Source organism: Bos javanicus, chromosome Y (genome assembly GCF_032452875.1).
Source record: "Bos javanicus breed banteng chromosome Y, ARS-OSU_banteng_1.0, whole genome shotgun sequence".
Taxonomy (NCBI): Eukaryota; Metazoa; Chordata; class Mammalia; order Artiodactyla; family Bovidae; genus Bos; species Bos javanicus.
The window spans coordinates 5,383,396-5,400,151 of NC_083898.1; positions in this window are offsets into that span (position 1 = coordinate 5,383,396).

Here is a 16,756-nt window from a genome sequence, read left to right on the forward strand (position 1 = left end):
CGAACAAAAATGATTGTCCATTTGTACATATATACCACATCTTTATCCATTCACCTATCTATCATCAACTGGGCATTTAGGTTGCTTCCATGTCTTGGTGAATGTTGTGCTTCAAATAACATTGGGAAACGTGTCTTTTTAATTAATGTTGTTTTAATCTACATATGATAATGAAACCTTTAGGTCATGTGTTGTTCCATTCTTAGCTTTTTGAGAAAACTCAGTACTAAAAATCACCATTGCAAGTTTGAGTTTTTGAGGCTGTTTGTTGCGGACATCATAGCTTGAGGTGTAATAAACACTAATATGAGGTAGATGGCCTACGGGCAGCTACTTTGATGCCTGTTTAGCAAATGGCACTGCCACTCCACAAATGACATGGCTTCCCAGTTAGGTTCAAACCTCTGCACTCATACTAGAACACCACGTCCTCTTTCTCTTTTCCCATCAGAAGTGAATCATTCTGGGCCACTCACTGTGCTAAGGGGAAGGCTCATTGCAACACAAGCTTACCTCCAAAACCAGATAAACATCAAATAAATAACCTAACTTTACACCTAAAGCAACTAGAAAATTAAGAAATGAAGAAACCCAGGGCTAGTAGAAGAAAATAAATCACAAAAATTAGGGCAGAAATAAATGAAAGAGAAACAAATGTGACTATAGCAAAAATCAACAAAACTAAAAGCGTGTTCTTTGAAAGGATGAATAAAATAGATAAACCATTAGCAAGACTCATCAAGAAAGAAATGGAGAGGACTCAAGTCAACAAAATTAGAAATGAAAATGGAGAAATCACAACAAACAACACAGAAATACAAATAATCATAAGAGAATACTATCAGCAATTATATAACAATAAAATGGACAACTTGAAAAATAGACAAATTCTTAGAAAAGCATAACGTTTCAAAACTGAACCAGGAAGAAATAGAAAATCTTGACAGACATATTATGAGCATGGTAATTGAAACTGTAAGCAAAAATCTTCCAATAAACAGTCCAGGACCAGGTAGCTTGACAGGAGAAATCTACCAAAAATTTACAGAAGAGCTAACACATGACCTACTCAAATTCTTCCAGAAAATTGCAGAAGGTCAAATTCCTAACTCATTCTAGGATGCCACATCACCCTAATACCAAAACCAGACAAAGATGCCACCAAAAAAGAAAGAAAGGAAGAAAGAATACTACAGGCCAGTATCACTGATGAACATAGATGAAAAGTTCTCAACAAAATTCTAGCAAACAGAATCTAACAACAAATTAAAAGATCGTACATCATGTCCAAATTGGCTTTATCCCAGGGATGCAAGGATTCTTCAGTATTCACAAATCAATCAATGTGCTACACCACATTAACAAATTGAAATATAAAAACCACATTATTATCTCAATAGATGCAGAGAAGGCGTTTGACAAAATTCAACTTCCATTTATGATACAAACCCTCCAGAAAGAAGGCATAGTAGGAACATACCTCAACATAATAAAAGCCATATGTGATAAACCCACAGCAAACATTATCCTCAATGGTGGAAAATTGAAAGCATTTCCCCTAAAGTCAGGAACAAGACAATGGTGCCCTCTGTCACCACTACTATTCAACATACTTGTGGAAATTTTAACTACAGTGATCAGAGAACAAAAAGGAATCCAGATTGGAAAAGAAGTAAAACTCTCACTGTTTGCAGATGACAAGATCCTCAAGATTTAAAGATTCCTTCACTCTTTCCCAGCATCAGGGTCTTTTCCAATGAGTCAGGTCTTCATATCAGATAGCCAAATTTTGGAGTTTCAGCTTCAACATCAGTCCTTCCAATGAACACCCAGGACTGATCTCCTTTAGGACGGACTGGTTGGATCTCCTTGCAGTCCAAGGGACTCTCAAGAGTCTTCTCCAACACTACATGTTCAAAAGCATCAATTCTTTGGTGCTCCACTTTATTTATAGTCCAACTCTCACATACGTACATGACTACTGGAAAAACCATAGCCTTGACTAGATGGACCTTTGTTGACAAAGCAATGTTTCTGCTTTTTACTATGCTTTCTAGTTTGGTCATAACTTTCCTTCCAAGGAGTAAGTGTATTTTGATTTCATGGCTGCAATCACCATCTGTAGTGATTTTGGATCCCAGTGATTTTGGATTTGGATTGTAGTGATTTTGGATCCCAGGACAGTGAGCTCAGATGCACAGAACTGCCAACAAACAAACAGTCCCTCTCCATCTTCTGCTAAGCATGGCAGGCTCCTTTCTCTAGAGGAGAGGACCTATCACTTCCACGGTCAGTGGGGCTGGCCAGGGAGCCAAGTCTCTCACCTCAGACTTGCAGTTACTGCATTCCATACCCCTCATATGCACCTCCAACATTCTCAATTGCTAGGTCATGGATACCATGGTGACATCTCTATTACTGATGGTGTCATGCCCTCTTCATCTGGTCTCTTCTGTGTCTCTCTGTGTTATGCCATATGGGAGTATATTTACTCCAATGACCCTAAGAGTCCACTTTTAAGATCTATGTGACAGCTTCAGGTATGTCCCCTCATCACTTTATCTTGTCCCTCAGACATGGTACCTAAGCCATCTAATCTGGAGTTAATGACATTTTTTTTTTTTTAAGCAATGTCATCCTATACATGCAGGTGTTTAGCAGCAGTGGTGACCACATGAAGGGGACTGAGGTGGGACAGACCAACAACAAGAAATACATTAGGAAACTACCTTAAGTTCATGGGAAACCATGCCCTTCCAGTTGAGTCTTGGACCACCAATGGTCCATAGGATTATGGTGGTATGGACTAGATAAGGTAGCTGCTAAGATAGGGGAGAGCTTCAGATGGGACTTCTGTAAGAAACGAGACATCATGTCAATGAGCCAGAGGTGAGGATTGCTTTTCACATAGAAGCCAAATCTCCACTAGAATCCTCTGTGTACAACGTTTCTGTAAGAAATTTATCCCAAGGAAATGAGCAGAGAAATTGCAAACATGTCAGTGAAACTCACATACCCAATGAGCTTTATGATTGAACTTACAATGGGAACAAATAGGGCGGAGAAAACCCGGGCAGAGTATACATACAGTAAACCATTTTATAAACTTACAATGGGACATAACACAAAAATTTCACATAATGAAGAATTAAGAAGGAAAAACTACCTCATACTGCTATTTAAAAAGCTGATTTCAAAAATATATAGGTAAAAATGCTGGAGAGGTTATAGAGAAAAGGCTATCCTCCAAACCTGTTGGAAATATAAATTTGTGCAGCCACTGTGGAAAACAGTAAAGAGGTTTCTCACTGGGATGACCCAGAGGGATAGTATGGGGACGAAGGTGGGAGAGGGGTTCAGGATGGGGAATACGTGTACACCCGTGGTGGATTCATGTTGATGTATGGCAAAACCAATACAATATTGTAAAGTTATTAGCGTCCAATTAAAATAAATAAATTATGTTAAAAAAAAAAACCTAAATACAGAATTGCTATATAATCTAGCATCCCACATCTGGGAATATACCCAGACAAACTGTAATTCAAAAAGATACATACACCCAAATGTTCACAGCAGCATTACACACAATAGCCATGACATGGAAACAACCTAAAGTCCAGAGAGAGACGGATAAAGATGACATGATGTCTATTTAATGGAATACTACCCAGCCATTAAAAAAAAAAAAAAAAAAGAATGAAACAATGAAGCAGGGTGGATGGACATAGAGATTATCATCGGCTTCCCAGGTGGCTCAGTGGTAAAGGATCTGCCTGAAATACAGGACACCCAGATTTGACCCCTGGATTGAGAAGATCCCCTGGAGAAGGGACTGGCTACCGACTCCAGGATTCTTGCCTGGGAAAGCCCATGGACAGGGAAGCCCGTTGGGCTATAGGGCATGGGGCTGTAGAAGAATCAGACATAACTCAATGACTATACAACAAAAAAAGAGAGTATCACACTAAGTAAAAATAAGTCAGACAGAAAAATTCAAAGACCATATGCTATCACTTATATGTGGAAACAAGTTCAGTTCAGTTGTTAGTTGTGTCCAACTCTTTGCAACCCCATGGACCACAGCATGCAGGGTCAGTGGGGCAGGCCTGGGAGGCTAAGTCCCTCTCATCAGACTTGCAGTCACCACATCCATACCCACTAACCCTCGGAGCTTGCTCAAACTAATATTCATTGAATTGGTGATGCCATCTAACCATGTTATCCTCTGTCCTGTCATTCTCCGCCTGCCTTGATCTCCTAATGTGATCTCCTTCCAATCCAAGGGACTCTTAAGAGTCTTCTCCAACACCATAGTTCAAAAGCATCAATATTTTGGTACTCAGCTTTCTTTAAGTCCAACTCTCTCATCCATACATAACTGCTGGTAAAACCACAGCTTTGACTAGAGGACCTTTGTCAGCAAAGTAATTTCTCTTCTTTTTAATATGCTGTCTAGGTTGACCACAACTTTCCTTCCAAGGAGCAAGTGCCTTTGATTTCATGGCTGCAATTATCATCTGCAATGATTTTGTATCCTAAGAAAAAGTTTCTCACTGTTTCCATTGTTTCCTCAAGTATTTGCCATGAAATGATGGGACGGGATGCCATGATCTTAGTTTTTTGAATGTTGAGTTTTAAGTCAGCTTTTTCACTCTTCTTTTTCACTTCCATCAAGATTATCTTTAATTCCTCTTCACTTATTGTTGTAAGGGTGGTGTCTTCTGATTATTTGGGGTGGAAGCCAGAATATGTCACATATGATCATACCTGTAAAGCAAACAAAGGACTCACAGAGAACAGACTTGTGGTTACCAAGGGGGAGGGTGGAAGGATGGACTGTGTGTAGGGGATTGGTAGATGCAAACTACTACATTTAGAAGAAACAAGGTCCTACTGTAGAATGCAGGGAGCTATACTCAGTATCTTGTGACAAACTGTAAAAGGCTATAAAACATGAATGTCTTTGTATCACTGAGTTAGTTTGCTGTACAGCAGAAATGGGCATCACATTTTAAAACAACTAGACTTCAAATTAAAAAAAGATAGAGAGACAAAAATATGTAGTTAAGAATCCTGTTTCTTGGGGGGGGGGGGCGTGGGGAAAGGAAAATGGAGAGATGTGAGGTGAGGATGGGATATACCCACACCTTACCTGACCTGGCATGGTAAGTCTGGAGAGCCTTGGCATCCTGTCCTGTACAGGGAAGGAAGGACTCAGGCAAAGAAGCAGGAGAAGGGAGTACCTGTGAAGGGCCTAAAGGAACCTCACCTCACTTGAGTAAATCCTGACACCGCCGTTGGGGTGTCTGGCAAACCACAGGAAGAGAGCGCTGAGGAGAGGCTTAAGGGATGTGGGGCAGTCACCCAGAGAAACTGGTTCTGCAGCTGGCCTGTCAGCACTGGCAGATGGTTCTTTATCCTGATGAGAAGGCAGCAAGTATGCATGCACATGGGACTTCAGTATTGCTGTAAAACTGTCAGCTAGTGCCATCCACATACATGTATCACTGTCTGTATATGTGTGTGCTTCCCCTATCTTCTGTTATGCCAAAACAAACAAACAAACAAACAAACACACCCTGGGCACGAATATACACCCAAATCACATGTCCGGTGATTTCATATGGTGGTCTCATATGGAAATGTCACAGGACCCTCCGCCCCTGCCCAGCCCCCCACCACAGACACATCCTCAGAGGACTGGAGGCCCTTCCTTTCCAACACTGAAAAGAGTCCCCCAGTGGCCACCCGCAATTGCAGTTCCCTTGCAATGGTGCCTCTCGACACATGTGGGTTTTCTGATCGGCATTCAATGTTTAATCACAGGGTGCGGGGGGCCGGTGTGGGGTGGGGTGTGTACTGCGGCAGTCCAAGCACACAGGCGCTGGGGAAACCTAGAGCAGAAAGTTAAAATCTGGTGCCTTGGCGCAGGCTTGCTGGGAAGCGTCCTGCAGTGGGAGCACAGGGCATTTGCACACCAGCTCACATGCATCACCGCCTTCCGCTAGGAACCATGATCCCCACGTCCCATCTGATATCCGGGCGTGTTTGAAACTGTGAAATGCCTACCTCCCTTCCCAGGCTGCCGCCACCCTCACCCCGCCCGGAGTTGGAGCTCTAGAGCCTTTCTCACATTAAGGCCGAGGGTAGTACCCCCAGGTTTGACTAAGCACAAACCTGGACATGACTGTTGCCTGTGAACCCCCACCCCCCATGCCAGCCTTCCATCTCCTGATCCCTGTCCCCGCTCCAGCCAGAACACAGAAGGGGAATGGTGAAGGGACTGAACCATTGCCACTGAGGGATCAGAAATCATGTGCTCCTTTTTCCCAGTGCTGATGTCTGGCTTCTGAGCACCCAGGGCCCAGCGTTGGTGGCCTGGTGCTATGCTGTGGCCTGCAGCGCCAGGCCAGCCTGTGCATACCCTGCCCACTATCCCCCACCCCCACCACCCAGTCCCCATAGGCTGTTGCCCACCTTCACTCCTCCTATCCGTATCAGGTACCCACCTGGACAAGCACAGATAAGCACCCTGCCCAGCACTTACTAATGGCTTAAAGCAAGAGTCTTCTGAAAACACTTACTAATGGCTTAAAGCAAGAGTCTTCTGAAAACCCAAGAGATCCAAGGGCTCCAGCTCTGTCCTGGCTTTCCTGTTATGAAGAACTATTTACAACTTAGCTTTAAAGCTCCCCTCACAGACTGGAAAAAGTGCTGGAGTGAGGAGTTGAAGAAGAAAATCCTCCTTTGAAACTGTGGAAAGCAACCAGTTGAGTACCTTTTCCTTCTGAAAAACAAAACAAACAAACAAAAACAAAAAACAAAATGAAACTGTTAGCTTCTGGGGAAAAAAAAAAGAGTTCCAAAAGCACATCCCCACATATTCTTGCAGGAGACCTCAGTTTGATTCCTTGGTTGGGAAGTTCCCCTGGAGAAAGGATAGACTACCACTCCAGTGTTCTTGGGGTTTCCCTGGTTGCTCAGGCAGTAAAGAATCTGGCTGCCATGTGAGAGATCTGAATTAGATTCCCCAGGTTGGGTAGATCCCCTGGAGGAGGGCATGAAAATCCACTCCAGTATTCTTGCCTCAAAAACTCCATGGAGAGAGGAGCCTGATGTGCTACATCCACTGGGTGGAAAAGTGTTGGGCATGACTAAGTGACTAACTGCAACATCATCACATTTTTCACCCAAGACTAACCAAGTGAAAATGACACCAGTCACTGTAGGATGACACTGGGAATTAAGGAATTCACCTTGACCACCACTAATTATTAAAGAAATGCAAATAAACACTGCAGTGAGGTTATCACCCACACTCGTTAGAATGGCCATCCTTAAAAAAGGTACAAGCAATGGTGAAGAAAGTATAGAGAAAAAGAAACCCTCCTACACAGTAGGAATGTAAATTGGTGCAGGCATTATGGGGAAGAGTACTAATTTCCTTAAAAAAACTAAAAGTAGAGCTACCATAAGATCCAAGAATGCCACCCTTGGGCATATATTCAGAAAACACTAATTCAAAAAGACACATACATTCTCATGTTCATAGCACTATTCACAGTAGCCAAGCCATGGAATAAAATAAAATATCCATCAGCACATGAATGGATAAAGATGTGGTACATATATACAGATAAATTATTATTCAATGATTAAAAAAAAAAAGAATGTCATCTGCAGCCATATCAATGGGTCTGATCATACTAAGTCAGCAAAAACAAGTCAGCAGAAGAAAGACAAATACCATATGATATCACGTAGATGTGGATACAACAGAAATCAACATATGTATGAAAGAAAACAAACTCAGAGATCAGACTGTGGTTCCCAAGTGGGAGGGGAGGGAAAGATTGGGAGTTTGGAATTAGCAAATTACACACTTCCTGATGTTCAAGCTGGTTTTAGAAAAGGCAGAGGAACCAGAGATCAAATTGCCAACATCTGCTGGATCATGGAAAAAGCAAAAGAGTTCCAGAAAATCATCTATTTCTGCTTTATTGACTATGCCAAAGCCTTTGACTGTGTGGATCCCAATAAATTGTGGAAAATTCTTCAAGAGATGGGAATACCAGACCACCTGATCTGCTTCTTGAGAAATTTGTATGCAGGTCAGGAAGCAACAATTAGAACTGGACATGGAAAAACAGACTGGTTCCAAATAGGAAAAGGAGTACATCAAGGCTGTGTATTGTCACCCTGTTTATTTAACTTATGCAGAGTACATCATGAGAAACGTTGGACTGGAAGAAACACAAGCTGGGATCAAGATTGCCAGGAGAAATATCAATAACCTCATATATGCGGATGACACCAACATTATGGCAGAAAGTGAAGTGAAACTAAAAAGCCTCTTGATGGAAGTGAAAGTGGAGAGTGAAAAAGTTGGCTTAAAACTCAACATTCAGAAAACGAAGATCATGGCATCCGGTCCCATCACTTCATGGAAAATAGATGGGAAACAGTGGAAACAGTGTCAGACTTTATTTTTCTGGGCTCCAAAATCACTGCAGATGGTGACTGCAGCCATGAAATTAGAAGACTCTTACTCCTTGGAAGGAAAGTTATGACCAACCTAGATAGCATATTCAAAAGCAGAGACATTACTTTGCCAACAAAGTTTCATCTAGTCAAGGCTATGGTTTTTCCTGTGGTCATGTATGGATGTGAGAGTTGGACTGTGAAGAAGGCTGAGCACTGAAGTATTGATGCTTTTGAACTGTGGTGTTGGAGAAGACTCCTGAGAGTCCCTTGGACTGCAAGGAGATCCAACCAGTCCATTCTGAAGGAGATCAGCCCTGGGATTTCTTTGGAAGGAATGATGCTGAAGCTGAAACGCCAGTACTTTTGCCACCTCATGTGAAGAGTTGACTCATTGGAAAAGATTCTGATGCTGGGAAGGATTGGGGACAAGAAGAGAAGGGGGAGACAGTGGATGAGATGGCTGGATGGCATCACCGACGTAATGGACGTGAATCTGAGTGAACTCCGGGAGTTGGTGATGGACAGGGAAGCCTGGTGTGCTTCGATTCATGGGGTCGCAAAGAGTCGGATATGACTGAGTGACTGAACTCATCTGATCTGATGTATGTATGTATGTATGTATCATTGGAGAAAGAAATGGCAACCTCCTCCAGTCTTCTTGCCTGGAGAATCCCAGGGATGGCGGAGCCTGGTGGGAGGCTGTCTATGGGGTTGCACAGAGTCGGACATAACTGAAGTGACTTAGCAGCAGCAGCATGCCGGAAACAAGGGAAACAGTGTCAGACTTTATTTTTGGGGGGCTCCAAAATCACTGAAGATGTTGACTGTAGCCGTGAAATTAAAAGACGCTTACTACTTGGAAGAAAAGTTATGACCAACCTAGACAACATATTAAAAAGCAGAGACATCACTTTGCCAACAGAGGTCCATTTCATCAGAGCTATGTTTTTTCAGTAGGCATGTATGGATGTGAGAGTTGGACTATAGAGAAAGCTGAGCATCAATGAATTGATGCTTTTGAGCTGTGGTGTTGGAGAAGACTCTTGAGAGTCACTTGGACTGCAAGGAGATCCAAACAGTCCATCCTAAACAGAAATCAGTCCTGATTATTCATTTGAAGGACTGAAATTGAAGCTGAAGCTCCAATACTTTGGCCACACCCACACACATATATGTATGTTTATATGTGTGAGCCATTTTGTTGTACAGAAAAACAGCACGATATTGTAAATCAAGTATACTTCAGTAAAATTAAAAAGAACTTCGAGTTGGCCACACAGTGATCTACATACTTTATTCAGACTTCTCCCATTGCCAGCCTAGGTTCTCTTCTAGCTGTGGCCCAGAATCCCCGGAGGGGTGCAGGCACTGTGTCGTGGATGTGGTCAGGCTTGTTCATTCCCTCTGGTTTTAAGCTATCTCTCCAGTGGTCTTTCATTGCATCTGTACATTTTAAGGGAACTGGGCGCCTTTTTTTTTTTTTTTAAGAAGAAGTATCTCCCCCAATTTTGGTTTGTCTAATGTATTTTGGAAAGGACATCTCTCAAGGGAGATGGGGGCCTCCCTTAGCATGTTCTGTGTACAGTGTCTGGCCTCTGTCCGGACACTGGAGCCTGCCCATGTGGCCTCCTGGGATGACACTGTGAGGTAAGCCTCATGCTTAAGTTTCCTAAATGGGTGTAATCTAGAAACAGGCTGATCTTGAGCTTAAAGGGTCAGGCTTCCCCCAGCATAACCCTTCCATGTTGGGGGGGGTAAGAGGCGGGGCCTCCAGCTACGGTGCTCTCCCCTAGGCTTTCCTGAGATGAGAAAGGAGGGTTCACTGCCACTGGTTAAGGGCCTTTCCTCTTTGCCTTCCACTGCACCTCACTTCCTAGGTTTCATGGGGGTGGGGTACTGGATTCATCACAGGTATTTTGGGGATCTGGTTGAGGGGGTGAATGACACGGGTCAGGTTTCGTGGGATGTTTTACCTGCCTCAGTGTGACTTAGCACACAATCTATATGTGTAAACACACAACATGAGAGGTTATTTTCTTTTGATGGGAAATGCAGAACACATTCCACTCACCACCACCTACCCCCTCCGCCTGAATGCCTGGGCTTGCAGGGTATGGTGGCCCTGCAGTGGTCAAACTAACAGGTGTGAGGATGCAGACAGTGTCTTCTGTGCCCCTGTGCCTGAGACTGATTCAGCATGCCCAAGGTGGCTCTCCCTGAAGAAACAGAAGTCTGAGCATCTCAGTCCATGGGTTGAGGAGCATGGCATGAGGACCACTGGCTTCCACAGCCACACCCCCACCACCCCAGCCTACAACACACCTCCATAGCCCTCGTGGATGAATCCCTCCAACCTTTCAGAACTCAAAAGATAAGCAGGAGTGGCCCTCTAGAAGCCAAAAAAAAAAAAAAAAAAAGGATGTAGCATTTATGTACTTCTTGAAGTTTATGACAATGTCTCCCCCCGATCCCAAATAAAAATTCACTTCCTATGTTTGACTAGTTATTACTAAGTACACTCTTTCAGGCTTCCCTGGTGGCTCAGTGGTAAAAAAAAAAAAAAAAATCAACCATACAGAAGAAAAGAGTTTGACCCCTGATCTGGGAAGATGCCACATGCCACAAAGCGACTAAGCCCATGCTCCACAACTACTAAGGCCCATGTGAAAGAAGCCCATGCCCTGTATCTAGAGAAAAACCCGAGCTCAAGGAGGACTCATAGCAGCCAAAATTTAACAAGCAAATTTAAAAAAAAGGAATACTCCCTCTCCCTCACCTGGTTGACCTCTGGGTCCCACCAACCTGCTCCGAAAATAGAAGCATTTTTCACTACAAACTGGAAGCGGCTGCCATCTTTCCTCTGGTATTTCCAACAGGGATGTTTGGGTGCAGAGAACACTTTTCCTCCAGACCCAGGCTTCAGTGACAGCACCAGTGGTGTGAACACCTCCCTCCATGTGGCACTCTCCTCACTGGGCACAGATTCCAAGCACGTTGATGTTAACATGCTTGCTCACCCAATGGCTGTGAAGGAGGAAGCTGAGGGGTAGAGAGGCTAGCACCTACTCACAGCCATATGACCTTCAAGTGACAGAGGTGGCTTTGCTCTGGGAACTTGGGTTCAGGTCCTGGGCCACAGGGAGCTACTCTGTATCAGCACCTGGAGTGGGAGATGATGGGGTGCCACCAATGGCCCCAATGCCTACAGCTCCCTGCAGTCACAGGGTGGAGCACATACTGCACCTTCTGGATTCCGGATTTGGTTGTGGGACTTGCTGCAGCAATGGAAGTTTGGCAGGTACAGGAATGGAAGGTTAGCATGTGCACCATAACCACACCCAGGGCAAGCAGCGTTGTGACTGGGCTTGTTTTCCAGTCATGTGCCATGGACATACCAGGCCAAAGGCCTGGTCCCAGAATGCAGATGACATGCATGTGGAGCCGAATAATCAACAAATTTCTACTTTAAAGGAGTAATACTCCCTGAACCCTGCCACAATTTTATAGTGGTTGTTACACAGCATGGCTGTGGCAACAGCTGACTGATACACCCTGTGTCCCTGATGTTTTCCTGGCTTTAAACCAACTAGCCTGAACTAGACAGGTAGAAACAGTCAAACAACTGCATACACAGATTCAACCCCATGATTTATTAGTGGCTGAATGATCTGACGTACATAAAGGATGTTCCAATTCTTAAAAAAGATGCAAGAAAAGAAAAACATGCTCCATTCACTGAAAGACATCATTTATTTTATTAAGGTCAAGCAGGATGATCTGTTGAGAGGTACGTATTAAGTGTTGAGCATGAAATAGGTACACATCTTCCACAGTGGGTGACACGATCAAAGTCTCAGGCAAGGCCCCTAACTCTAACCTCGAGATACAGAAAGCACTTCTCAGCAGAGTGATGACCCGGGGTGAGCCATCAGCTACCACCCAGGAAGAAATGTTAGCACTACCGTGTTTGTATATGCAGTAATATAGGTATATACAAAGGGGTGCACACTGATTCACTGCAATCTTTGGGTCCTTGCCAATAAGACATTTATGAGGCACATGGAGAAATAGACCATTGTGATTCTATGTGCTTCATTTGAAGAACACCAGAGCCGTGTGTATTGCTGCGCAGAAGATAATATTGTCAAAAGACCCTGAAAAGCTGGATACAGACACAAACTCTATTTTCACATTTCAGACATATGATCAAACATTTCAGACATTGTGATCAAAATGATCACAATACTGTATGAAGAGGGCAAGAATCATAGAAGAAAGCTTTGTGAAAATCAAAACACACTGACATCACTGTGGTTGCCTATGCAAGGGAGGTAAGCATGGTCCATGGACAGCCAGCTTTATCTTTTCTGCTATGCCCCATTTTCATAGCAAGTGACTATAGCACATGGGGAGGAGGATGAAGCTTCACTGGCAGAAGAGGGGTTTTTCAAGTCAGGAACAGCTTAATTTAAGAGTAAAAAGTGTGGGAAAAGGCCTTTCTCTTTGTGGGTGGGCTGCCAAAGGAGTGTTTATTGCCATCATCACTGAAACCTGACAGGCCAGTTCCCTCCAGGGCACCATAGCCAATCCAGCTTGTCCCTCTGGCTAGTGGGTGTGGAGTAGTGCCCTTTAATAAGACATTGTGTGCTTCTGTCTTTGGTAAGGCATCAGCCACTGGTGACAAAGGGATATCTCCCCACCTGCCAGAAAACTCCTTTCATGGACATAAGAGGAAACAAGGAAAAACATGATCTGACCTCCAAATATCACCCCAACATGAGGTTATCTTAGGGCTTCTCCTGACATTATCCAGCCATCTCACCTAACTGGGACAGAACAGAAATGACCAGGTTAAAAATCAGATGATGAGAACCAAGCCACAAAGGCCTGAACACCTACTGTGCCTATTGCCACACATATAGCCTCTTTGGTGAAGTGTCTATTTAAGTCTATGGCTCATGTTTTAACTGAGCTGTCTATTTTCATACTGTTAAGTTGGAAAGTTCTTTCTACATTCTGGGTACAAACCATCTGTCACACATGGGATCTGTTCCTAGAGAAGAAGAAATTATCTTCTCCTATCAGTGACTTGGCTACTGGAAAACAACAGCTCAACAGTGTTTCTTCAGTGAGTAGACTCTCTTGACTACCTTGCAATGTCAAACGATAAAAGAGGGAATCAAAGTGGTCAAGTCTGGCAGAAAAAGGCCAGGTCTAGGAGTTGTGTGGTCCACCAGGACCTCTGAAAAGCCAGAGCCATAAGTTCTTAGAGGAAATGTGGCCCTGAAACAGGCATAAGAAACCCAGAGAAGCAATAAAACACAAACTGCCAATTAGAACCCACGATACTATACACACCACAGAAACGTTCTTGGGTTGGGGGGCAGTAAATGAAAATATCTCAGGGGCCTTAAAAAAAAAAAAAAAGCCTCACAAGCACATAACTTCCAGACACACTTTCAGCCAGATAATCTCACTTTGCAGAACAAATGTAATTTTCAAGCTGGTATCATCCGAGAAGAACAAAAGCCAGTATGTCCATTCTACATTCATCTTAAAGCATGCACAGTGTGCAAGTGGAGATTTCACCATGAGTGAACCCAGCTGAGTGAAAGCTCATCATTTCACAGCTGGTCTTTAAACCGCATAGACAACTATTTTCCTTTCTTAACATATTAATAAATAATGCTCATCCTCATGATTTTTTGCTGGGTCAGGGGTCATCCTTAAAGGATTGACACAGTGAATGGTGCAACATTTCCAGACCCATGGGAGAACACAGCCGCCCAGCGCCTCCCATGATATCCTGCACTGGACAGCACGTGCTCCAGGCGATTCCCACCCCCACCCCCGCCCCGCAACTCGCAACCTACCTGGACCCTCTTAGAGAGGTGCTTTGTTCCTTCCCACGTGGTGGACAGGGTTCAGTACCTGCACGCAGGGCCAGCAGAGACCACGTGGGTGACCCTGTCTGCACGCACAGGGCGCACCTGAGCTCCCGTTACACATGGAGACGCAGTGCGGCACCAGGGGCAGACCAGGCGTGGGGTGGCGGGGATGAGGGGGGGCGCTCTGCTCAGCATTCCATGGAAACCTAAGAATTAAATAACTCATCCCAAATGCACACAGGGAAGTTATTGCTTTGCTGACTGCCACCTGCCAGTGAGAGGAGGACCACCCCGCTTCTCTCCCCTCCCTAATCGACAGGAGGTAAATATAGGCTGCGGTTTTCAGCTACATGCACAGGACCAAGGCTGATGGTTGCCTCTCTCTAGCTGAAGGCTGTCAGGCACTTCAGCTACTCTTCGCCCAGGTGTATTTTGTCATCCATCTTGTGCTGCTCAATGACAAGCGCTGACTTCATCTAGACAAAGTGCTCCTAGTCTGCCAGGCTCTCTGGGCCAAGGTAGCTGGCCAGGATGTCTATGATGATGGTTCTCCTTCAGCTCCCTGGCGTCCTCCTGCTGCTGGATCAGGACGCTTCTCGAGCTGCTTCTCGAGCTGGGATTGCCAGACAGATGGAAGACGTACAAACCTGATGGGGACCCAGCAGGAGGCTGGTCAGTGCCTCCCACCGCCTGGGCAGGGAGGCTCCTGGATACACCCCTGCATGATGGGGTACACCACTGCAGGAGGCACCTAGATACAACTCTGCAGGAGGTGTCTAGCTATCCAGCTGAAGGAACACAAGAGCCATCTGCGCCCGGAAAAGTCCAAAACTGGGAGATGCACAGGCAGCAAAGGACTCCTAGAGGGCCTGTGTGTTCCCAAGGTGTTTCCCTGACAACACCAAGGATGGGATCAAAGTGGGCCAAAGCAGTGCGTTTAAAGAGATGTCCTGCTGCTGCTAAGTCGCTTCAGTGGTGTCTGACTCTGTGCAACCCCATAGACGGCAGACCACCAGGCTCCCTGTCCCTGGGATTCTCCAGGCAAGAACACTGGAGTGGGCTGCCATTTCCTTCTCCAGTCATGAAAATGAAAAGTGAAAGTGAAGTTGCTCAGTTGTGTCTGACTCTTAGTGACCCCATGGACTGCAGCCTACCAGGCTCCTCTGTCCATGGGATTTTCCAGGCAAGAGTACTGGAGTACGGTGCCATTGCCTTCTGTGAAAGAGATGTCCTAGGGCTGGATTTCTAAACCCTTCTGGCAGAAGGAGAGGCCAAATGTTAAGAGGGTAAGGGTTTGGAAGAAGAGAGATGGAGGACGGGTACAGGGCTGCTTGGTGGGGGGTGGTCCAGAAGCTGCCCTGGCTCCTTACTCTGGGGCACACAGACACTCCCACTTCTGTACTGGCGTGCACACCTACCATCTGTCCTGCTGTGAAAACAAGAGAGGGAGTGAGGAATGGCATTAAATAATCTCCAAGTGGCGGCTGGCTGACCCCAAGGAATGCCCTGTACTCAGTCCCAGTTTCCAATGCCATCAGTCTCCCATTCCTCTGCCACTTGGTGACCTGAATGGCCTCTCCCAGCCCCATTGTACCATGATGGGGTGCGGGGAGGTGCCAAGGAGAGGCCAGAGGCACAGAGCTGCTGCTTGGTGCGGGGAGGAGCTGAAAACAGAAACTGCTTCCCTGGTGCGGAGGCTGGGAAGGATCTTGTGGCCTCCTCCACCTGTCAGGGCTGCCTGCCCCCTGCTGGAGGACACCCTGATCTTTCATTTGAGTGAGAGGAGGATTAATTACAATTCATTGATTCCAACCAAAAGATAAAAAAGACCTCAGCTGATTCTCAAAATGGGGCTACAGAAATCAGTTGGTATCCCTGGAGACTAGACGCCACAGACTGGAGGGAGGGCTTCCACATCTGCTCATGTGTCCCGCTTTCTATCTGCAAAGACAGGGGAGCCTCCTAGAGCCTGATATTGCATCTTTGCCCTGGTTAGGCTGCCTGTCACTGATGGTTTCCACTAACTCTGTTCATAGTGGAGGACGGGCTCCTACACAGAACCTGGAGGAGGCCATGGACCACCACTGCCTCCAGATCTAGGAAAGTGAAGCTCATCAAGCACACACAGCATGAACTTAATGTGGAGACCCCAAGGGATACAGTTGAAGGCTCAGGGCCCAGGAGGACCACAGGCGTGGTGCCCCACTGGCAACACCTTCAATGTCTTGGATAATAACTAAGCCTATCTATGTCATCACTGACATGATGGACATGAGTATGAACATATAAAATAATGCTAGAATGTTCTGGCCACCAGATGTGAAGAACTGACTCATTGGAAAATACCCTGATGCTGGGAAAGATTGAAGACAGGAGGAGAA